Genomic DNA, 23,633 nt, shown 5'->3' with positions numbered 1-23,633 from the left:
ATCCAAGCATCTATTAGATTTAAGAAAGCAATCATAGCAAGCTTCAATTTTCAAACTCATTTTTACCCAGTGTAATCTTTCCTTAAAAGACCACAAATTTTCTTCATGATCTGCCCATCTAAATATCTTCTTGCACAGCCAGGGGCAATGTCTGTGTATCGAAAGCTTGCAGTCTGAGTTTCACTGTTTTACATCAAGAGCAAAGCACATGCAGGCTCAAAATAATGCCATGCCTCCATTTTTCTCTTCAGATTAAAAGGATTCATACAAGACATATCAGAGGAGAATGCACTGGTGTTTATTTGTATTCTACAAGTGAACAGATGCTAAAAAACTAAAATCATTTAAGCAGAAATCTTGATTGCTATTCTCTGCAGAAGGGTTGCTGTAACATGAACCTTTTGTTTGCTGAAGAGGCAGATAAACTGCACCACTAATTAGTCACATATAACACACACTTACCCAAATTCTTTATTACACATGGAAAATTTCTCAGTTCTAATGCTGTAAATGAACACATTTTCAACTGATATTCCTATCAATGCTGCATTAAGAGAGGTAAGTGAAGGCAGAGTAGATCCACAAAAGCATCAAAGTGAAATTGATTTTATTTACTTAGATAAAACCCCCTGAAGCAGGCAGGGAACAAAGTGGAACAGACATCTTGTTTATAAATAAAATTTATGGAAGTAATTATTATCTCAAGTTCACAATTTGATTATTTTTGGTCCCAATTCCAGATTTTAGAACTACTAGAGGTGTCTTTTTCTATCTTAATCACATTCCTGACTTTTCTTAAAATAGCCAGTTGCAGAATTCATTGAATACAATAAAAATCAAGAAAATACCACTGAATTTGCAAGATTACTGAGACATTTTCGCTTATTTCTTAAAAAAAACCCTGGTTCTGACCTCTTAAGCAGTAAATTTCAAGAGGCAATAAAGGGGGAATCCTGAAGCTGCTTAGAACAGGCCAGTAAGAAAACCTGTTAGACTGAACTATTTCACTGTGGCTAATCTACACATTTATTTAAAATTAATCTAAAAATAATATTTTTAACCATTACTTTCATGTATTTCTTGTCCAGTTAAAATTAATGTTTTGGCCTGCAGAACCCTAAAGACCTACCCCCATTTATACATTCAACAAAATAATTGGAAGTTATCATAATATGGACAAACCAAGCCATTCCACCCTACGGCAGATTTTTGCCAATCCTGAATTCACAGTGAGCACCTGAGTCTTATCAACCCAACTGAGAATTTGAAGAACCCTCCCCTGATGTCACTCTTGTACCACAGTAATGGCAGGATCCCTGCATGGAGACAAAGGCAAAAATGTAGTGGATGCTCCCCCACATCTCCTGGCACCACCAGTTCAGCAGCAGAGCAGAGATGACCACAGTGGCACAGCTTTACCACTCACCCAGAGCAGGATCAGAGTCACCTCAGCCTTAGGTCTTGAAGAAAGCTTTCAGGCTCTGCTCACCTGTATTTTTCTGGTCTAGAGAAGCAGAAAACAAATATTTGAGGCATGAGGCCACAAGAGCTAAAGTCCTCTTCTTGCTACAGCTGAGCTGCCTGCACTGGGGCAATGGATGCAGGGACAGGATGGCCCCTCTTTCCTGCCCACCTTTATCCCCACCCTTACTGGCAATGACAGAAGCCACCTGGCTCCCTGTATCAGATAGCACAAGCTGTCCTCATCACCCTGCAGCAGCTGCCACCCACTCTCCCACTGCACTCCCTTTTCCATGTCCCTGCACCAGCCCTGCTCTGTCCCCACCAGGTGAGGGACACACAGCTCTGGCTTGGGGGGTTTCAGTGCCTGGAGCAGTCCTGCTCAGAGAGGTGGAACCACCTTGTAATCTCAGCCTGTGTTGGCTCAAAAATACCAAGCAAACATTGGATTGTGCACTTTTGTGTACACATCTGAATACAAGGAGGCAAAGATGGTCAAAAAGATACAGCTACCAAAGTGACTGCAGAGCTTTTGGCACAAATGCAGGTGTGCCAGGGAGACACACACAGCAGAGGCTTGGGAAGAACAGCAGATGGACAGTCAAGAGAAACTTGTTACAATGAGAGCAGGCATTAGAGCACTGCAATAGAGAAACCTGAACTGGTTTAACTGGGTCCTTCTCCTTATAAAATAGTTATAAAAAGAAATGTGAGATTTACAGGACCAGCTGAAACTGCTGTGCTTATAAAACACAGGAAACCATTGATCTCAATAATGTTGGCTGAATGCTTACAGAGAAACAAGTCTGCAGGGCTAAAATATCTTACTAGTTCTCATTAAATGTTTTTAGATATGTACAAATCCTTGTGAAAGTCAAACACAGCAAGTAGAAAGAATCCACACCCAAACGATTCTGCAGTGATAGTGGGTTTGCTGAAATTCTGACTGCAGAAGATAGCAAGGTTTTCCTGCATAAATGCAAGACTGATTTTAAAAAGCTGTCCACACCCTGCCATAGTAACTTAGTATCACCCATCTCAAAAAAACCCAAAAACAACATAAGGAGTTCAGAGAAAAAAACCTCAGAAGTAAATACAATTTATTTTTTTCTTCACGTGATTGACTGTGCAACTCAGATCCCCTTAAACTTAAGCATCACCAACAGATTAGCCAATGGCACAGAAATCCAAAAAGCAAAACTAAAACACAGGAGAGATGGAATTTATTTAACAAGGTCAGCAATAGATCCTGGCACATCTCTGCCTCAGGAAAAAAAATTTAAAAATGGAAAAGACATGTACCACAGTTTTGTAAATATGGCCTGATTCTCACACACCACTATTCAGCATAATATGCAAAAATTCACCCTTGTCTTACGAGCTCAGATGCACACATACACATCCAAAATCATACATTTTTGGCAGCTTATGGCAGAACCAGCCAGAAGTTTTCCTTCATGTCCACAGTTATGAAGTACTATTGCATACATACCTATGCTATCATGTCCCAATTCTCCTGGGTTTTGAAATGATCCACACTTCCTACTTGGAGCTGGAGCAGAATGGATGGCTAACTCATTTCACAAAGAGTTTGGTTATACGTCTCCCTTGATGAAAAATTTAAATTGTTCAGCTAAGAAGCAGTGTCTTTTTACCCCAAGACACTATTGCACCAGGAGTTCAGTAAATAATGTGAAACAAAACCAGGGAAAGGAATCAAAGTGTTTTGTAACCAGAACAAAAAGGGTTTGGGGTTTGTTTTCACTAAGTTCAAATAGAAGAAGTTTTATGAGTCAAGTAAAAGGAGTGCAAAAGGGTTTGGACAAGGAAGGTTTCCATTAAACAGACCTGAACTGGTTCAACAGTAATCTGAGCTCTGTATGAGCTCACTTTCTGCTGTGCCACTCTCAGCAGCAAAGCACAAACTTCACAAAACACAGGAGGGAGCTGGTGACAGATGAGAGGGCAAGAGGCAATGCAATGCCAGCTCTGAAATAGTTACTTGCACTGTATTACAGCCTGCTATGACAGAGCCTTTACCACATTTTTAAAGCTGCAAACAAACACCACTTAAAAGGAAATTTATGTGAATGGTGAACCAGGGAATGAAAAAAATGGGCTGGAAGAAAATGATGAGTTTTCCTGTGCCCCAAAGAGCAGCCCTAGGAAGTCCTGGCTCTCAAGAGATAAACAATAGTTACCAGGGCTCTCTATTTGTAGGGAGTGGGATTTCAGGATGATGTTTCCTTTCCCCCACCCTTTGCAGGCTGTCAGGACAGGCTGCTATCAGCTGTGGCAAACCCTGCTCTGGGACATGGAGATGATGTAAGGCACCTCAGGACAGCTCATGGGCAGAAAGCTCAACTGCTTTTGGGGTCTGGCAGAGACCCCCCAGCTTAGGGAGTCATCCTGCACCTGCATTTAAGTCAGCTCTGATTCATGGCACAGTAATCATTTTGCTGGTGAAAAGCAGCTACTAAAAATGCTTTTTTGCAGCAACACTGCCAAGAAAAGAGCCAGGAGACTCTCTGACAGCATCTGCAGTTTATGGGAAATGAGCAATCAAGGAGGCTCAATGGTGGGTAATGCTGCCTGGAGTTCATCCCTGTCTGCCAGCACCTACACTGCACAAGGGCAACCTGGGCACAGTCCCACCAGTTCCTGCAGCAGGTCATGCAGGTGACCCTTTGGAAAGAGGGGCCCAGAATCCCACAGCCCCAACCCACAAGAGGGTGACTGAGAGAGAGTCACACCAAAGCTACAGCTGCCAGGAGTCCCAGCTCCCTCCTGGTGCCAAGGCTGCACTCACAATGGCATGGATGCTGCCCCTGCATTCTCCCCTCCTGTGGTACACACAGGATGGCAGCCAGGGACACTGGGCTCTGGAAATACACAGTAACACCTGGTTTGTCTGAAGGGGATCTAACAACACACCACTTCATCTTGGGCAGCAGGGCAAGTCTCCCTTCTGACAGCTTAATGTTTGATCCACAGGTCTGATCTAATCAGCTCAGTGTTAGGATCCACAGCTAAACCCCATTTATTGTCTGAGCCTGAAGATTAGAGACAAAGACCAGAAGATTCAGAAATAAAAAGTAAAGCAAGGCTGTCAGAGTTGTTTTCCTCCTCATTACACGTGACTGTGAATGCAGCCAAAGGACATCCATTTGCAAGTGCTGATACTGGCTCAATCCCTCCTGGACAGGTGAGCAGGCTGTTACTTGTGTCCAGCAGAAAATGTTGGGAATTATTAAAAACCTCACAGAAGTTTGGAGCAGGGAGGTTCATTCCTCCTAGGGGAGGCAAGATGAGTCACCATCTGCAGTGGCAGCCCAGCTGCCCAGTTCCTGCTCAGACAGTTTAAATCCTGACTGAGTGGTGAACAGCACCTGCAGCAAGACACTGCATGAAGAGAAAGCAGGTTAATGGTACAGGAGGAGGCAAGGCACAGGCTTTGCTCAACAGAAGGTCTGCTCTCCCAGGAGTTCTGCACACGGCATCCTTCATACTGCAGCAAATCCAGACAATGCTGGAAGTGTTCAAGGCCAGACTGGATGGGGCACTGACCAACCTGCTCTAGTGGGAGTGTCCCTGCCCATGGAAGGGAGTTGCAAATAGATGATCTTTAAAGTCCTTTCCAATCCAAACTGTTCTGGGATGCTACAAATCCTGGGCAGACCTTACAAGAATGTCAACAGGAATCCTGCTATGGGACTCATACTTTACATATATGAAGGCAATTTTAAATATGGATTGGATTGATAAAGGCAACTCTTCAGCACACCAGTGCAAACATGCAAATGTAGGGAAATGCGTATCCTGAATAACCAAGTTTTCTTTCCATTTTGAAACTTATCAGCCAATTATTCCTCAGGTTTCACTGTAAATGGAAGATAAGTATTTTTGATAACCAGTAATAATGACTTAGGAGAATCTCTGATTTTTATATATTACATGGGCAAAAAGCCAGACAGAACATTTAGTTAATTAAAGTTTTATTGATAGTGGTAAGCGGTGCATTTCTTACAATCTTCTTTTTTCCTCCCCTATAGAATGTGACCCTCACCTTCCTTGATGCACAAAGAAAATAAGAAAAAATAACTATGTCACTTCCTTCAAGAGCCAAGTAAAAAAGCTACCACAAAAATAAATAACAATGAAGTTCGTAATTCAACATAGCATACACATAGAGCAATTTGCAGATGAAAAGCCAAAGAACCTTGCCTAGGCTGCTACAGGGAAATTAGACAGATACATTTCAAATAAAAAAAACAAAGGCAGGAAGCAGGCAAAAATAATGAGATCTTTATACTCTGTAAGTGGCCAAAAGTATCAATCCTTGTTATACTTGGTTTTCATATGTTACTCACTAGGCATGTTCATGCACTGGGAAGAAAACCAGATAAAACACGTGGTTATTGGCCCAGAGAGATATCACAGCTGAAAGCAAGCTCAGGTTTGCAGTAGCTTTCCTTAATAAGCATTCTCTATTTAAGCAAAGATTGATCCTACATGATGTGACAGGCCACTGATACAAATAAATTGCTTTATGATATGATCTGTGAGCAGCCAACATATATTCACCATGGGCTTACTGAGTTCCAATACTAGCGTGTCTAAGTTTCCACTTCATGTAAAATCAACTTTTATCTCTCTGTGATACAGCCCAGCAGTGTGTTGAAATCAATGCTTAGTCTTTCAACCCAAAGGCCTGCAGGCAGTTTACAACTACATAATTTGAAATAACAGGAGTTTCTGATCCATTCCAATTTTCAAGTCTTTGTGATGCACATGTCACTGAATTGCAGGAATAGCTCGTGCAGTTACAGAAAGCTTCTAGAAGGAAGTGAGAAATGAACATTACCCTTTACAGCTGCAACCAAATAATGGGACTGAAACACACTGGGTTTTTTCCCCACCTCCAGCTTTACAAAATTTCATGTGGTTCACCAGTCAGAAAGTCAGCAAGAACAAAATCTTCATCTACTGCTCCCCACTCGCTACCCACAAAGTGCCAGTTAAATCGTGCTGGAGGAAATCGGTGTGGTTTGCTTGCACAACAGCCTTTCTAAAGGGGTGGCAACCATGCTCAGTAAAGCATTTCCACACCAAGCAGGACAACTCCAGGATGCCCTTCTGATGCCCACATCTTTGTGAAATCAGTATGGCTGTAGCAAAACCAGAACCATCACAGGGAGTTCCCTGGGTAAATTCAGGGAGGTTGTTCTATAAGCAAGATGCAAGTATAGGGAATTTACATTAAACAACCTTCTTAGATTTCTCGCATGATAACATAAGCGTGCACACACAAAACTTGTCCCATAACTTTTGGCCAGCATTGGCCAAATTTTTAAGAGGTTTGAAGCCTCCAAGAAATTCCCTAAACTTCATGTAAACTGGTGGTTGAGCAATGAAAGATGCCAGGAATCCAGGCTGTGACAGTCCAGTGCTGCCAGACAACAATGGCAAGTAACAGCCTTTGGCAGAATGTTAAAAACAACAACAAACAAACAAAGAATTTGAATCAACAGGAAATGAGTTGTCAGAAAAGCAAAACCAAGGTTTATGGAAGGCAAAACTGGAGGATCCCCACACTGACCACATGTGAACTGTATGACAAGAGTTATGCAACACAGAAGAGGTCAAGTTTGTGATAATGGAGTGAAGATTCACACAAGCTTATCTCATGCAGCTCAGATAGAAAGTGTAGAGCTTCAGGATGTAGCAGAAATACATACAATACAAAGAGATAGACCTTTTTTTTCTTATCCCATATTTCTCTTTCTTTATAGTCTAATTACAGTCTGACAATTGATCAAATATAATGAAAAGAACAACTCTAATGCACCTACCTGCCTCATTCTTTCTGAAAGTAGGAGTCCTCTAAGACAGTTCTGGCTTCTGGGGCACATTTAAGGGAAAAAAAAAAAACAAAAAACCAAAAAACCACAAAAACCCCACAAAACAAAACCCAAAATACCCCAACCCAAAAGAAATAAAAAGCCCACCACAAACGAAAAAAAAACCCCAGAAGCCAAAATTATTCCAGTTTAAAATACAAATACCTCTTCTATTAGGAAGAACATACCATCAATGTGCTGAACATGATTAATACTTCAGAATCCTTCAAAAACCACTTCCAGTCATTTTACAAATTTCCTGTGGTTAATTACAGAATTGGTACCTAAAATCTAAAGCATCGTTCACTTTAAGGAAAAAAACCCAACCTAATAAGTTTTAAAAAATTGCCATATATGGGAGGAAACTGTGACTCTGGTGCAATGAGAACAATACCAGTTTAATCCTCCAAACCCTACATTAAATTCTAAACCCTAGGCAAAGGCAAAGAAAGCCCTTCTCAGAATGCCCTATAGTCCCTTTTAAGAACTTCAAAGTATAACACTTAAATTTAGTCTAGACTTTCAATGTCTCAAACTTGAATCATTCAAGCTTTTCAGCTACCATTCAACCACTCTTCATTCAACAGTTTGTTTACAGAAAGATATTTAAATTGCTCTAAAGAGCACCACAGCTCACTGTAGAACCTTTTGATTCTCTAGCAGGCACTATCACTTATTTACTTTAGGTTTTCCATTATTCAAGTGCTGGCTGGTGCATATACAAATGAATTACAAACACCAGAACAAACAAGACAGTTCAGGCAAAGGAATGCAATTCAAACAACATCCAGTACAGAAGACATTTAGAAGCCCAGAACACTAGGAAGTGTTTGATCTCCTTTTAACTTAGCATGTTTAGAAAAAAAATATTATAATTATGAAAGTCTGAAATGGCTTAAAGTTATAAAGAAATGCCACTAAAAATTTCCTATCTCCAAATTTCCACCAGTGACACAAGGGCATTGACGAAAACCATTGCAATGAATTCTTTCCAAAACTTCTTTCAAATTTATGTCCAGAAAAAGAGAAGAGATATCCCAAACCCTATTACAGGATTACAGTGTTCTTCCAAAATGCACAAACACTGCAGTGGTGCAGTAACCATGTCTGTGCTACCACCTCAAGGGCATGTAATTTAGAGAAATAGGCATTGTGCTTGGAGATCCACCATCCTTTTCATTAAAAAAAATAATGACCATGGGTGGCCATCGTGATCCAGGGAACTTACCAAAAGCCAAAAAAAACCCCAAAAAAACCCAAAAAAAACCAAAAAAATTCTGCTGTGTTCAGTCAAAATTGCATTGAAAATTAACATCTGACCAAGACAGAGGAAAAAACCTGATGTTTATTGAAGCTGCAGTCGGTGACATCCCATGAAATGATGCCAATCACTTGTCTTTGAGTCAGCTCCATTTAGCACAAGTGCTCTGGCTGACTCACACATACCTGGGAGATAAATAAAGGAAATTTCGAGCATGATTTTGCTGCAGTATTTCATGATGAAGTGTAAATTTGTCTGGTTCTCTTAATTTGAAATTGAATTACATGAAAATTTAATTTAAATTCCAGTTTGTCCTTAGGAATTTTCTCAGAAGCAACAAGCTTAATGGGGGTAATGCTGGATGCACAAAATTGGCAAGTAAAGAAATGATCTGGTCTAAACAGATTCTGTTTTCAGTAAGAAGCAGCTTTTTAGGCTGCTTACTTGCCTAATGGCATTTATAGGAAAATGATTTCTATAATGGGGTAGTGAATTTATGCTTGAAATATAAAGTTTATATTATCTTTTCATTATGTTTCCATTTGCAGTGTTTCATCTTGTTTGTTGTTCTCTTGGTTCAAAATCCCAAGTTCACATTCTATCCTTGCATTAATTAGTTATAGCTTTAGGCAAGTCAATTCAGCCTTTGTTTCTTAATCTGTAAAAGAAGGACAATGATAAATATTTATGTACTTTAAATAGATATTGGAAAGAGTGTTTACCCTGACACAGTTAGTTTTCCAAACACTATACTATAAAATTCTATGCAAAAATTACCCAGTGTACCCACATTAACTAGAATGGTTGTAATTTTTGTAAATGGCTTGTGGAACTAATGTTCCCTTCATCAAGGAGATAATTTCCTACAGTATATTTGAAATGCCTCCCATGTAGCAAACCATGCTACCCTGAGCTGAGTTCATGGCATCCTAACTATGACAGTCTAAAAAAATTTTTTAAAAAATAGAAGAAACAGTGCATCGATTACAGAGACATTTAATCTTAGGAATCTGAGTGACTGTATTATAGTACAGAATTTTTTTCCACTCTTCCTCCTGGGAGAATATATAGAGGAGTAATAGATCTTTATGTTGTTGCTTTTACAGCAATATTTTTCTGTGATATTCAGTGTTTCATTGACTGGTGTCTGTAATCTGGGTCTTTCTAGATCCAATTTTTGCCCAATTTCCTTGCATGCGAAACATCTGCACTTACAAAATAAATTAACTACATCTGTGCCTGTTTTACCAGTCAATTAATCAGCTTCCTATTAGGGGGAAAAAGACCCTAAACTGAGATTCTGGAGATAAAATAAAGATGAACCTCAAGCCTTGGGAATCATCAAACCTGAGCAGGAAATCAGCTGAGGCTTCTTCATCATTAGAGATAAAACGGGAATAAATACCACTGGCTCAAACTTTAATTCTTAATTCTACTACTGATGTTACTTGCAATAAAGAGATTAAGATCCAATAGTAAAATGAGAGGAAGGGGTTGAAACAATCCCTTAGAGCAGTCATTTAACAAAGCACCATTTTATCAATGCATGCCATGCCCAGTTTGATTCATTACTTCAATTTCAGTGTTGGAAGGAATAAAGTCTCTGAGAGCACACACTCCTCTACTTCAAAGCTCATTCTAAACTCCTGTCTTTCAGTGCACAGAACAGGCATTGCATGTGCAGCACTCCCCTGTATGCCACCAGATGCTGCCAGTCAAAAGAATTAAGCATCAAAACAAAAGCCTTCCATCAATACAAAAAAAAAATCCACAGGACAGTACAACAGGTGACATCATTTGTTCTTCAGCAACCAGTCATCTTTTTCTTTCATAATTCTGTGGTGGGGGATGAAAGCTAAAATGCCTTGGAAAACAAGTTTACTGAAAGCTGATATGAGGCTGCTTCAGCAATTAAGAATTTTGTACACAAGACACTGAGATCTTAATTGGCACAGCAATATAAACCTGGGCACCCTTCTGGGGCAAAGCTGTTGTACATCACACACTGAGCCCACCTCAACCTCAGCATCACAGAAATAAAGAGCCTCCCCCTGGCAGCTGCTGCCTGCAGTCATCCCATGCTAGCAACACTGGGACAGCTTTGGGAAAAGGAAGAACTACTTAGCCACAGGAAATCATGGCAGTGGATTAGGAAGAGACTAGACAGACACAGGAATTACAATTTGAGAAAAAAATTTAGCTACTTAGGTATCCATATGGCCCACTGCCACAGCATACGAGAAGTTCCCCAGGACTTAAATACTTCCCCATCCTGAATTTCTTCTCCCAGTTCCTTTAAAAGATATCCCAGTATCACTGGCCTGACGGACCCCCAATTGCATTTTGAGCTGGCTCCATTTCAGAGTCATCTGCTCTAAAACTGCACAATTAAAGTGACACAGGCTTTAAAATTTTCTAGAAAAAACAGGACTGGCCTAACTTGTATTAAGCCCTGCTTTTTTCAAAAATTAGATTTACAATATAGACCAGTGTTTCTCCAATATTTTTGGCTGAAGCTGGCAAATGGATTACATTTAGCTAAAGGAACACATTGTCTTGGATCTGTTAATCCTATTAGTCACCTGGAAATAGGTACCAAGGTTGAGGAGATGCTTTTTTATTGCTTCTATAGAGAAAACGTAGGCCCCAACTAGCTGAAAATTATATAGAACCCTCTGGGATAGCTCACAGTGCTAAAGTTTCTTCCTGTAGTGCAGTAAAATATGAGCAATGAAGCAGCTTTATACAGATACATAATGCTACAGTGGAAGTAAAAATCTGTCTCTCCATCAATGCAGCTGTATTCTTTGCAAGAAAAATATTTCCACTTCAACTCTCACACCAACATGCTCCACCTTTTAGTGTCTCAAATATCCACTCACACATTCTTCCTTACTTAAACTATAAGTTCTTCAGGGCAGAGACTGTCTCTTTACAACAGTGATAAGTGGGAAGGACCCTCAGGCCACTGGAAAACAAAACAAAAGTTGGCATGCTTATTTTATAACTTCAGGTGCTAACTTGTCCTCAAATCCTCGAGCAAGGAAATTTATTTTATTTTGCTTACATATTATACTGAAAAAAACCCAACCAACAAACCAAACCAAACCAGTTGTTGCACACTCAGTAAGTTAGATGAACAGAGGAAACTTTGAAGGTACAGCACTTTTGCCCAATTAAGAACAAGATATAACAGCATATAACATGGCCAGATGATGCTCTAACCTCTCCCTCTTTATGCCCAGATGAATCAGTCATTAATTGCAGACAAAGCAAGGCAGGCCCAAGAACTCTGAGTGGAGCTTATCCCAAGGAGTTTTGATACAATGGCATCTGTAACACTGCTTTGACCTTTTAAACTAAATCCTCCACCTAAGACTGACAGGCACAGACATTCACAAACTTCAGTCTTCACAAAAAGCTTCCAGGCTGGCTTTCTAGTTACTACACTTCAGAAAATATTTTTACAATCTTTTCAGCAGGATTTAGTTTTACACCAAGAGATAAATGCTTTCTGCTCTTCAGAGGCATTCATTTTCTTGAATTCCAAAGTTCGCTTTCAGTGTATTTTCTGAAAAAGGAAGAATATGATTGCTCATACTTTGTGTAAGAAGTTTATGACTTGCTCAGCCTTCTTGTACTTGAAAGGACAAACAGATAAATAGAGAGTAATGGGCAAGCTAACATTGCCTTTGAAGAGTCACTGGCTCCCACAGTTGCCATCTGTGGTAACAAACAGCACTCACAGGACAGGCAGGGCTCCCTTCCAGAACACACCAGACTCCCTGTGCCTGAGCATTTCTGGTCAGGTACTGTGTCACTGCACTGCTCATTATGACAAAGGAGACAGGAGAATGGTGGGACAATGCCAAGGCAAGCCAGGCTCACCTTCCAAAGGTCACCTCTTTGTGTGGCAAAGCCCACTGCCCACACCCTCGACACACTGGCTACAACCCCCAGCACTTGTTTGCTTCTGCATGGCCTCAAATGTACTTGAGGCTTGTAAGAAAAGATTTGTTTCCCTTTAAATATCAAAACACCACCTCCCAGACAATGAAAACAGCAAAACTAGCATGACTTTTTCCCTATCCTTTCCTCCATTCCCATCCAAACTTTGTATAAATTTCTGAGGGACTGTTTTCAGGGAGCAGCAGTGATGTGCCAGGTACTATGAGAGTGAAGCAAGTGTATTACAGCTTGCCTTATATGTCACAGATCTTCCTTAGGGACAAGTAACCTCAAAAAGCTCTAAGATGTAAAAAAAAAACCAAACCCTAAGCACAGAACCATAAAAGAAATCTTAACCCAATCAAATTCCTCCTCCCTATTCTCTCCAAAAATAAACTCAATAAATCCCATTGGCTTCAGATTGGCTTTCTTCTACCAGCCAAGCCAAGCCCCAGCCTGTATCGCAGGGTGAGGCCAGGCACCCACTCTTCCTTGAAGGGCACCAAGGAGCTCAACCACAGCAACAAGTCTGAGGGACATGGCAGCAATGCGACATTCAGCAAGTCATCTTTGTCCCCAGTGACACTTCAGAGGAAACTGAGGTAGCAGAGACATAATTCAGTGAAATAACAGAGCAGTGCACATGTTTGAAGGGCTGCTCAGCAAGTCATCCTGAGCACAAGAAGAAAGTTTTCTTTGACTTAAACTCCTGGCTCTTCAGAGGTACTGAACAGTAAAGCTGTACCTCTGTGGTCTTTCTAAAATGCAAAGCTACCCCAGACCATTCACTCTGAGCCCTGTCCTTAAGTGCTCCAGTCAGCTAGAGGAGCACTTCATGCAGCTGACAGCATAAACTCCAGCTTCCCTGAAATCTTTTCAGCTTGTTTAGAGGCATCCAGCACAGGCACTGGCCTAGATTAGGAATGCAGTTATGCACACACGAATGGTCTTGACCCACTTCTCGCCACATCGTCCTGGCTACTCAGAGCTGTGAACTCTATTTATTATTAGCACCAGAACAAAAAAAAGCCTGTGTATGTACATGAGGTTTGACAAATGCCCACTCACTGCACAGGCAAGGAATGAAAGGAATTGTTCTATTATTTGCCATCATCACCCTCCTCTCACCAACCCACTGAATGCCTTGACTATTGAAACACCTTTGATGGGCAGTGTCTGCCTCCCCTTCAGGGCAGACACTGCTGACCTGGTGATGCAGTTAGCACCAGTGGGCACAAGCATGGTGAACTGGACATCCTTCAAGGGGCACAGAACTGTAAATAATCGAGTAAGGAAAAGAAGCTCAAAGTGAGTTCCCCTCTGCAGAAAAACACATTCAAGACGGAGTTTCTCCTGCCTAAAATATATTACACTACAAAGCAGAGGGACTGCTTCCAATGAAGCCAAACATGAGGGCAGTTTCTCCTTCAGAAACATTCCTGCATTTCAGCTCTATAGCTTAAAGAAAGGTAAGTGATTCCCCAGTAAAAAGTAAAACATAGGATTCATCCCACCACAGCAAGCAACAAGGTTTTTCTCCAGGATGTGAAAATACCCCTCATGGCAGCAGCACTTTTCATGCTTCACCATCACAAGCTCTCTACAGGACTCTAATACAGCTCACACAGAGAGGCTGTAAACATAAATGGCTGAGATTTGCTAAAGGACAGCACAGAGGTTTTACAGTTCATCCTGAAAGCACATATGCTGCCAAAAATTGCAGTACAAATGTAAAAATAAAGAAGTTGAGCTCATCTAAATGAAAGGGATTTGTCCCACTGTTCCTAAATGACTGCACTATTTCTTTCTTGATGAGGAGCATGTATGTGCACAAAAGTCAACCTTCTGCCTTCATGTTGTCAAAGACATTTTAAAAATGTAAGCAAAGCCAGGAGTTCTAGGATAAATAAAGCTAAACAAGGCAAAGGTTATTGCATTTTTGTTCCCTCCTCATGAAACCAGGATCCTTGTCCCAGCTAAGCAAGCTGAAGACCTGCTAAAGACTCAGTGAACTCCATTGCAGACTAGATCTGTGCTGCAAGCAAACTGCACCAAGTCACCACAAAACCTGCCCTTTCAGCTACACACCCAGGCTAAACCAGTGGAGGAAATACTGATTTCAAAAGTTATTTTAAAATGTGACACAGATCAGCAGACAGCACTGCCCATAAACGCTCCAAAACCTTTGCAACTTGCTCTTTTATAGACACAGCTTGGAAACACTGTTCTCCCACCTGTGAGAGTCCCACCCTTCATAGCACAAAACTTACAGCACTGGCCTAAGCACAAGAAGTAGGCTGCCAGCACAAAAGTTGTTTTGAAGCCAAAGTCACAAACAGGACTGACTTCACAATTATAATCATCAAGAACCAAACACAGCATTGTAAGGAAAAGCATTACTTTAGTTTTCCCAAAGTGATAGAGCACACAAGTAGCAGGTAAGCTCCAGTGCTTCGAGTTACACAGAAAAGGGAAGACCACATCCTTCCTTTGTTTGCAGACACCAGAGCTCCCTGCTCAGACAGCCCCTTAAGATTTCTGCCACAGAACTGCCACAAGCCACTCCCTGCTGTCATGCAACACCCACAGCTCTTCACACCAACAACCCAAAGCAGAAAAGCAGCCAGGTGAGAAGAGCAGCTACGTGAGAGTTTGCATATCACAGCAAAGAGCAGCCACCCCTTTAGAAAACATTTAAAAAAAGAAAAGCACAAGCCTGGTCTCTCAGGGTGGGGATCTGCACTCAAACCACCTCACCCAGCTGCTGGGGTCAAAGAAAGGCAGTCCTGGTCATGCCATAACCCACCTGGCTCTGCAAAGTCTCCTCTGCCCTTCTGCTGGCACCTGCTCAGACACAACTGTGCAGTGGGACAGATGAAGGATGTCCCCAAAGGCCCAGCCAGAGACTCATCTGTAAAAACAGCACTCCCTATTTGAAAGTAGGTACAGAAAGGAAAAGGTCCCTTTCTTTTTTCTCTTCTCTCCTATGTATGCTGAGTCTCTTTAAGTATTTATCACTACAAAACCCTTCTGTTTTCCACAGTCTAACAAAGCCAAGCATGGTTGTGATGGAACAGCAGTCCACCACTGAGTACATCACTGCCAGGTAACCTAACCAGTTTTCACACTCTGTCTTTTGGGCTGTGCCTCTTCTCCCACTCCTTCTGCCAGGGGCACTACTTTCATTTCAACACTAGCCAACAGCTCAGGACACACAAGTTCAAGTCCTTCCACCACTACAAAGTTCCTATGTGATCACAGACAACTTATTTTCTTGCTTGTGCTTTTATTCTCCATCTGCAAAGGGAAGGTGTCTTCCCCACAGTGGGAACACACAGTATTCCACTTCAGCATTCTTTTAGAAGGATTAATATAAATGAAGCATTTGAAGAGATAAGCCTGGCAAGAGCATGCAAGACATGGGAAGTGTAAGTATCACTGATAAATGTGGTTATAAACAGAAAATTTATCTTTCTTCAAAAAAATGTTTTTCCTATCAAACTTGTAGCTTTATGTTCAGGTTAGCATTTTAACAATTCTCTTTCCGAATCTGAATCCTTCCACTCACTGTCTTATGTCAAAGCAAAACATCAAAACCCTGACATACCCATGCCTTTTAAGCAAACACAGAAGAGTTGCAGGCTCTTTGCAACATTATGCTGTGCTGCATACCATACTTCACTGACAGACCAGAACAAACTTTAGACTAATAACTGAAGAAGCTTTAAGCATTTACTTCCCCTTCCTTTGATACTGTGTCAGAACGGTATCAGCCCTGAGCTGTGTCAGGTGTCCTCTCTTTGTGTTCTTATGAGATGCAAATAGATCCAAAGTTGTACAGCACGGAGATGTCAGATACAAAACGGCTCAGCAGAAGCTGAGCATTGAAACTGGCTCTGTTTACAACCACCACAGTCCCAGAACGGATTAAGAGTTGGCCACATGTATTTAATACTGTTAACCGCGTACAAAGATAACATAGCTTTATTCAATAAAATATTTTCTTTGAAACTTTGATAGAGCCAAAGTACTGCTAGAGCCAATTACTAGTTAAACAGTTCCACTCTTCTTGCCACTGCTAGCAATATTTTCTTCTATCTTTCCCCATTCTTCCTTCTGCCCCAATTTTTAGGTAATTTCCCTGTCCTTACTGAAGTCTTCAATGAGTGTTCTCAAAACCAGTTTCCCAATGTCCTGAGTACGGGCAGTTGTGTAAAAACGGAGAGACTCCCCCACCCCCAGCCCAGTCTATCACTCTCTCAAGCCAGGCTGTTTGTCAGAGTCATGCAGTGGAACAATCTGCCACTTCAGCAAACGCACTGACCAGAGCCACCACACAAATCAGATTGTGAAGGAGAGTGTGTGAGAAAGATCTCCCAACTGCAGCTGCCACACAGCTCCTCACTTACCCAGTCGTGCAGGGGGTGCACAGTTCAACACAGCCTCAAAACCTTTAAATGCTTGGAGGTGAACTGGACTTCAGAGAAACTTCTTAATTCTGGAGAGAGAAAAAAGATGCTGAGACTGAAAAAGAAGGAAGAGAATAAATTAAGAGATATGAGATCTGAAGCAGAAATGAGAAAAACAAGCGGGAAAGTATCACGAGGACCTGAGGAGATGATTCTCCCACTTCTAACTTTTGGGAAGTATCAGCATGCCACTTTAATTAACAATACTCCAAGTGCTGAAGACAATATAGTGACATTACTCTTGAGCATTATGGACACAGAAGTGACATTTCACCTGCCAAAATCATCCCTGGCAAAACTCCACCATCATCAGTGGAACTACACCAAGCATGAAATTGGCCCACAGTTGCATTAAGACAAAAAAGGCTTTGTTTCAAGAGATATGGGGCATTTCTGGGTTTTTTTATAATAAAGCTCAGCAAACAATTGTATATTGTCCCAAAGCAAATATCGCTGACACCAAGCAAGCAGCCATCACATTCATAGCACCCACTGCCTGTCCATAGGAAAACATCCATCAACAAAGCAAAAGATTCCCAATGTCCTGCTTATATCACAAGGAAATGAAACCCAGTTTAAATGCCTCCCAAATTGCCGACCAGATCATTCTCATTTTCAGCAACATCCTTCCTCTGCCAAGTCAACGAAAGTTGAATGTCCTGACTGGTGCTGCAGGACTCAGTGCACACACAGATGTACCACAACTCTGAGCAGCTCCACTGCCAGAGTTATTCAACAATACTCCCACCACAAACTATACACTGCGACCACACTATGCTCACCCTGAAGCATCTTTTCCTCCTTTTGTTACATTTTTGTTTGACTGTGTGAATTCTCAACTAAATATCCCACCAGTTCACGTTTCAGCCATTCTCCTGAGTTCACCACAAGCGTGCCCTGGACTTACAGGGCCAGACTCTGCTCCAATGCCAGCCACGGCCGTACACCACATTTTCACAGTATCGATTTATGCCAGAACTCATTAAGCTATGAAAAAATTCAATGGCTGAAGCAAACAAACAGTTTAGGCACACAGAGCTCCCGTACTGCACCCGTTGCCCTTTTGCACCCCCACAACACGTTTCTCCGTGCATTTCCCTGGCCAGCTTGGCAGCCTTTCAACAGGAACACCTGGAACACCTGGACATTTGAATTTCTGGGAAAGTTTGACAGACTCAGGTGGGAGCATTGGGAGCACAGGAGAAGCAGCTCCTCGGGACTTGTCCCGCTCCCAGCTTCTACTTGTTTTAAAGATCTGTAAGAAGACATCCGCTGCCCATACCAGAAGTTCAGCTGCTCTGAACGCTCATTTTACAGAGCACCACGTATAGGAAATAAAACACTTATCATTTTTATTTGCTTTTCCAACTCCTCGTCCACCACTACCCATTCCCCAGTCCTGCCAGCCTGCACCCCGCGGTACTATGGGGGTGCTCCCACGGCGGCAAGAGTCAGGATCAAAGCTGCTCATAAAACACGGCGAGCACCCCACGGACACACCGAACACCCAGGGCACCCCCTGCTTGCTCCCCCTTTAATTTATGCAGAAACACGACGAACCCCCCGCGTTTCCCCTCACGAAGGAAGGCGCCGGGACCCGCCGCTCCCGCCTCTCCTCCCCGGGAGCCGCCGTCCTTCAGCCCCCCCCCGGGCTGGGATATCCCGTCCCTCCGCGCCAGCGCCTTTGTGTGCGGAGCAGACACCGAACCTACCTCGGCGGGGCGGCTCTGCCCGCCCGGCAGCGCGGGGACCAGGCAGGGGGAGCCGAGGAGGGCCGGAGAGGAGCAGCACCGCCCGCTCGCCCGCCCGCTCGCCGCCCGAGTGCCCGCCCGGCCCCGCCACACGCGCGGAGCCGGCCCGGCCGTGCCTGAGGGGAGCGGCGGGGCGGGCCGGGGGCGGGCCCGCGCTGAGTCACCGCCGCGGCCGCTCCGCCGCCTCCTTTGTTGTCAAGCGTGGAAAAATCCGGGGTGGCGGGCATGGCTGGGGGGAAATCCCGAGGGAAACGGGGAAAAGCTGGGCCTGTGTGGCGGGCTGGGCCGGGCTCCAGCGGCTCAGCGCCTCCCTGCCCCGGCAGGGATAACGCGAGTGGGGCGGCCACGCGTGGTTCGCGAACTGCCGGGGCCGTGGGTCACCTGCGGGAGCCGCCTCTCCCTCCATGGAAGAGAACTCCTCATCAGTGCCTGTAACTTACCCGAGGGGCTCCTTCCCGCATCCCTGTGGATGTTCTCACCGTTCATTCTGTAGGAACTAAGGTCTCCGTCCAAGTTAGAGGCCGAGAGCTCAGGGCCAGCAGCCAGCACGTGCTCAGAGTACCCAAAATCTGTCTCCGAGTGAGCACTACACGATGGGGACATGAGAGAACCTGGGAGACGGCGTAGCGTGCACAGAGTTGGGAATGAACCCAAACAAAGACATTTGGGGATGAAATGTGTGTTTACACGCTGGGGTACACAGTAGTATTAAATAGATTTCTTTGGGTATTTATCACTGGGATTATTTTGCGTTTTCTCAAAACAGATGACTTGAGTCACAGCACAGCGACTGGAGTCATCTCAGGGATGGAAAGCTTCAGCCTGGTGAAGGAGCTCAGTAATTTGAAGACATAAGTATCAGCATCCCTTGGGCTGTGGAGACAGACCCTTCCCCGGCAAAACCCCGGCCCCGCAGTCCCAGCAGGAGCAGTGCTGGGTGCTCAGTAGATGGTGCTATTTCCACCGAATTTATCCTAAATAACCTTTGCCCCAGGATGGGAAGGGCAGCGAGTGACTTGGAGAAACATCTTTACTGTGGGGCAGGGCTGAAATCCTGAGGGATGTACTGATAAACTGTTCAGGTCTTTGTGTGCAGCTGTTCCTCCACTAGGAATAAACGACAGCCAGGTTTAAACCTAGGAAATAGATGAAATTCAGGGCACCGGTGGCCATTGTCACATTCTGGTTCAATTCAAGCCTGCTGCCAAGCACCTGCATACACAATCAGAGCTATCCTGTGAACAAATGAAATGTTAATAAATACTAAACACTCTTCCAAAACTGCCTTGTGCCATTTGTGTTGTCCATGTTCAGAGTATCAGCCCTGGCAATGGGCAGCCTCATTCCTCCTTTCCTTTACAGGAGTGTTGTGAGATGGAGTTGTTCTGTATGTGGTGCTCATGGAGAAAAACCTCATAAAAATTGATTATTTTTAAATAAATGTGGTAAAATGATGTGCCTGGATGAATGAGGCAGTATAAATATTGATTAGTTCCCTGGTGTGTAAGCAGCCCTCCATCTGAAGCGTGGTGGGGGGAATAGTTTATGGCCAGAAAATTGTGAACAGCAACGAAATAAAATTAACTACAAGGCCAGCAGAATGCTGGATTTCCCTATCTTTTGCATTCTTGACCTTACAGACCTCTCCATGTAATTTCTGTATGCAAACATTAACAATTTGTGTTCCAAATACACTTTGCAGTAACCATGATCAAGTTTTTTGTCTCTGTTGCCTTAGACACTGCACAGGCAGTTGTCCCTGCTCTGAAATCTGACATGTTACATCAGTGTTGCCCAACACTTCCTCGGCTCAGACAGCTATTTTGTTGGGATATGTATGGTCTCCCCAGCAGATCCTGCACATCCACACCTTTACATGGAATGCAACACTTTTCTCAAGCAAAGTTACAAAAAAACTCTGGGTCTCTTGCCATGGCTTGTGAAAGGAGCAGGGGCATTTTTTCTGGTGTTTTGTTGCTGAGTTTCATTCAGTTTAAGTGTGTGATTATGGAGCATCATTGGCAGGTGCAGATTTAGCAAAGTCCACACAGATACAGAATTATCCTGTGCTTTGTGAAATTACTGTAATGCTGTGCAGCCCCTAAGGTGCCATGGCTGTACCCAGCTCTGAAAAATTTTGCTGGACAGAAGCAAGAAAGGGAAAGATTAGTGAGGGGCAGAAAGGTGAAAGGACTCACCAGGGGCACACCTGAGTGATGGCTGAGATCAACCTGTTTCCCTGTTGTCTTAATTCCTCACTCAGTGCCTCATAAAAGACAGTGGTCAAATGATAGCTCTGAGTCAGACATCTCACGAGCAGTTTAAGGGATAATTTGAGTCATCACATTGCCTGATTTGGTGCAAGAGTTGCCTGGTGCCTCAGACCCCTGGCAGGGGAATGAGTCAGTCCAGCTCAGCTGCAGCCCCTAAGAGAGGAACCCATCAGTGGTCAGCATTGTCTCCCATCTGTGAGCCACTCAGATCCCTGGAATTCCTATTCCTTCTTTAAGGCACATTGTATGTGCCTTTTGCCTTTTGACCACATGAAAATTACAGTCCATGCTTCACATGATGAAGAAATTTGGCCACAATTGCATTTTACTCATGACAAGCCGTTTCCCCCCCAGCACTGTGGGTACTGAAACTCTAGAAAGAGCTCAAAAAAACCTCAGGGATCTTTCCAGATGAAAAGCAATGTATAAATGTAAAACATTACCATTTTATTTTAAATGAAAAGCAATGTATTAGAATAAAAAAATTAATCAACTGGCTGCACTTTAGACAGAATGATTCACTGGAAATACTTCTATGAAAAAATTCCATTCTTGTTAATATTGCAGCCAAAAGTGCATAGACATTCAATCATATGATCATCACGGGACATTTGTAATATGTACTTTGGCATTTTGATATCTCATTAATCCAATATTATGTATTTTAATTGCCTGTTGCTGTTTATATATTTTAGTCGAACTGCAGAATTAAAGGAAAAATCATCCTTTAAATTAAATCCCTCTTTGTGAGGCAGGGAATTGCATTTTACACCGTGCCTACACCATACTTGGCCTTTGAGTGTTACCACATTACAACCTTAAATAATAGTAATAACAGTTTCACTATAGCAGAGACAAAGTGAAGTACTTTACAGGAGCAGACACAAGTGGAGTCAGCTGCTCTGGGTTTCCCCTTGCTTGGTTTCAGCTGTCTGCAAGCAGATGTCTTGTCTAAGCAGGTCATGAAGGCTGGGGAAGAGGTACGTACCCTGAGAGAGAGATTTGTGCCTCCTATCCTAAATGTCTGTATCAGACCTGGACTAATTACTTTGGAAGTGCTTCTGCTGGTTATACAAGGCAGCACCTGACCAGGTTCAGATAGAGCCTTCCTCAGAGTTTTTTTAGCTCTGTGTAACCCCTTCACCCAGAGTGGCAAAATGCCCCCCTGTTGTTGCCTGCTCCCCTTTGCAAACAGGAGCTGAGGGCTGCCTGCACACCAGGATTTTTATTCCATGTGATGTGGGGAAGCACTGACTTGAATCACAGGAGACTGTGGTTTTCTTTATTCCCCTGTAGCCACTTTAAAATGTATTTTTTTTTCCCTAGATTTTTAATTTAATAGAAGTAAATCAATGGGAATGCAGGTTGCTATGAATGTTTTTCCATACCATAATTCTGCAGAAACATCACTTAAGTATTTGAAGAAACATCTGCTAAGCACATAGATGAACATATATATATATATATAGGAGCTGAACAATATGACTTTGGAGCTTGCAGGGTTTTCTTTACACAAAGCCAGGGGCATAAAAGGGATTTCCTCCAAGTTTTCCTGTGTATTAATAATGAAGATCAGGATGCCACCTTTGCTTCCTCCCCTTCTGAGCATTCAGTGAAAGGAAGTGGTTCTGGATCGAATCACAAAGAGCAGTGGAAAAACACAGACTACACTCCACACTGGCACTCAGAAGTTTAATTATCCAGCACACTGCATCTTTATGGAAGAAGTAGACAGATAAATCCCATATGTTAATAGTTGGCCCCCTGTGGATGACCTTTGGCTCAAATATTCCATATTGTGATTAATGTCACACAGTTGGATCCAAAACATGCTCATTCCCCAGGCTGCAGAAAAAAAAAAAGGTATTTAATTTACCTTCCAAAAACAGAATTTCATTTGATCACCTTTTTTGAGGCTGATTTTGTCCCTGGCTGTAGTCTGGGCTCTGAAAAGCTGTTCTGTACTCCCTCTGTTAGGACTTAGGACCCAGCTTCTCATATTGCCTGCACTGCTGACTCTCTGGGCCAACTGAAATAAGTAATTTTGCCTCAGGTTCTGGTCTAGTAGAACAGAAAAAATAACTGTGCCTTCCTTACTGACACCATTTGAACTCGCAGATAGAAGATGCTAAGTGAGGTTCATCTTCAGATAAAATTAGATATTGACTTCTAGAACCTCAAGGTCTCATAAGATTAGGTCAAAAATTATAGACATGCTTGGATTGTGGTTTTCTGGCCACCTTCTGCCCTAATTTTTATGTGCCTTCCCCATTTTTATGTGCCTTTGCTTGCCTTCTCATGTCACAGTGATCTTACATCATTGTAGTAACACTAACGGTGCCCCTGGCACTGGCACAGGTATGCAGGCACCAAGATCTCTGAGCCTACATGTCAGTTTGATCCTAAAGGACAGAGGATCTGTGGAAAGGATACACATCCTGTTTAAAATACAGATACACAGTGCCTAGCATTCTATGGCACTTTTCTGGGGAAATCAGATCCTCAGACACACATTTGCAGGTGGGCTCAGGGTTGTAAGGCAGAACTTTTTAACATATTCAACAGCATAT

At 42.8% G+C, this 23,633-nt stretch overlaps 2 protein-coding genes across 4 annotated transcripts in view; both read right to left on the bottom strand.

Annotated features, from left to right (window-relative positions):
* Positions 1–18,904, bottom strand: part of FAM107B (family with sequence similarity 107 member B) — a 58,234-nt gene extending 39,330 nt beyond the window's left edge. Inside the window, exon 1 of the mRNA XM_079304416.1 lies at positions 18,752–18,904. The gene's annotated coding sequence lies outside the window, so the exon portion shown is untranslated. The remainder of the gene's footprint in view (positions 1–18,751) is intronic.
* A 1,634-nt stretch (positions 18,905–20,538) lies between these two features.
* DCLRE1C (DNA cross-link repair 1C) overlaps positions 20,539–23,633 on the bottom strand; it is a 119,394-nt gene continuing 116,299 nt past the window's right edge. For all 3 annotated transcript variants that reach the window (XM_079304356.1, XM_079304355.1, XM_079304357.1), the window contains one exon: positions 20,539–20,549. The gene's annotated coding sequence lies outside the window, so the exon portion shown is untranslated. The remainder of the gene's footprint in view (positions 20,550–23,633) is intronic.

Source organism: Erithacus rubecula (genome assembly GCF_903797595.1).
Source record: "Erithacus rubecula genome assembly, chromosome: 4".
In the NCBI taxonomy this organism is placed as follows: Eukaryota; Metazoa; Chordata; class Aves; order Passeriformes; family Muscicapidae; genus Erithacus; species Erithacus rubecula.
The sequence above is the reverse complement of the archived record's forward strand: the minus strand, read 5'-3'. Positions and strand labels throughout refer to the sequence as shown.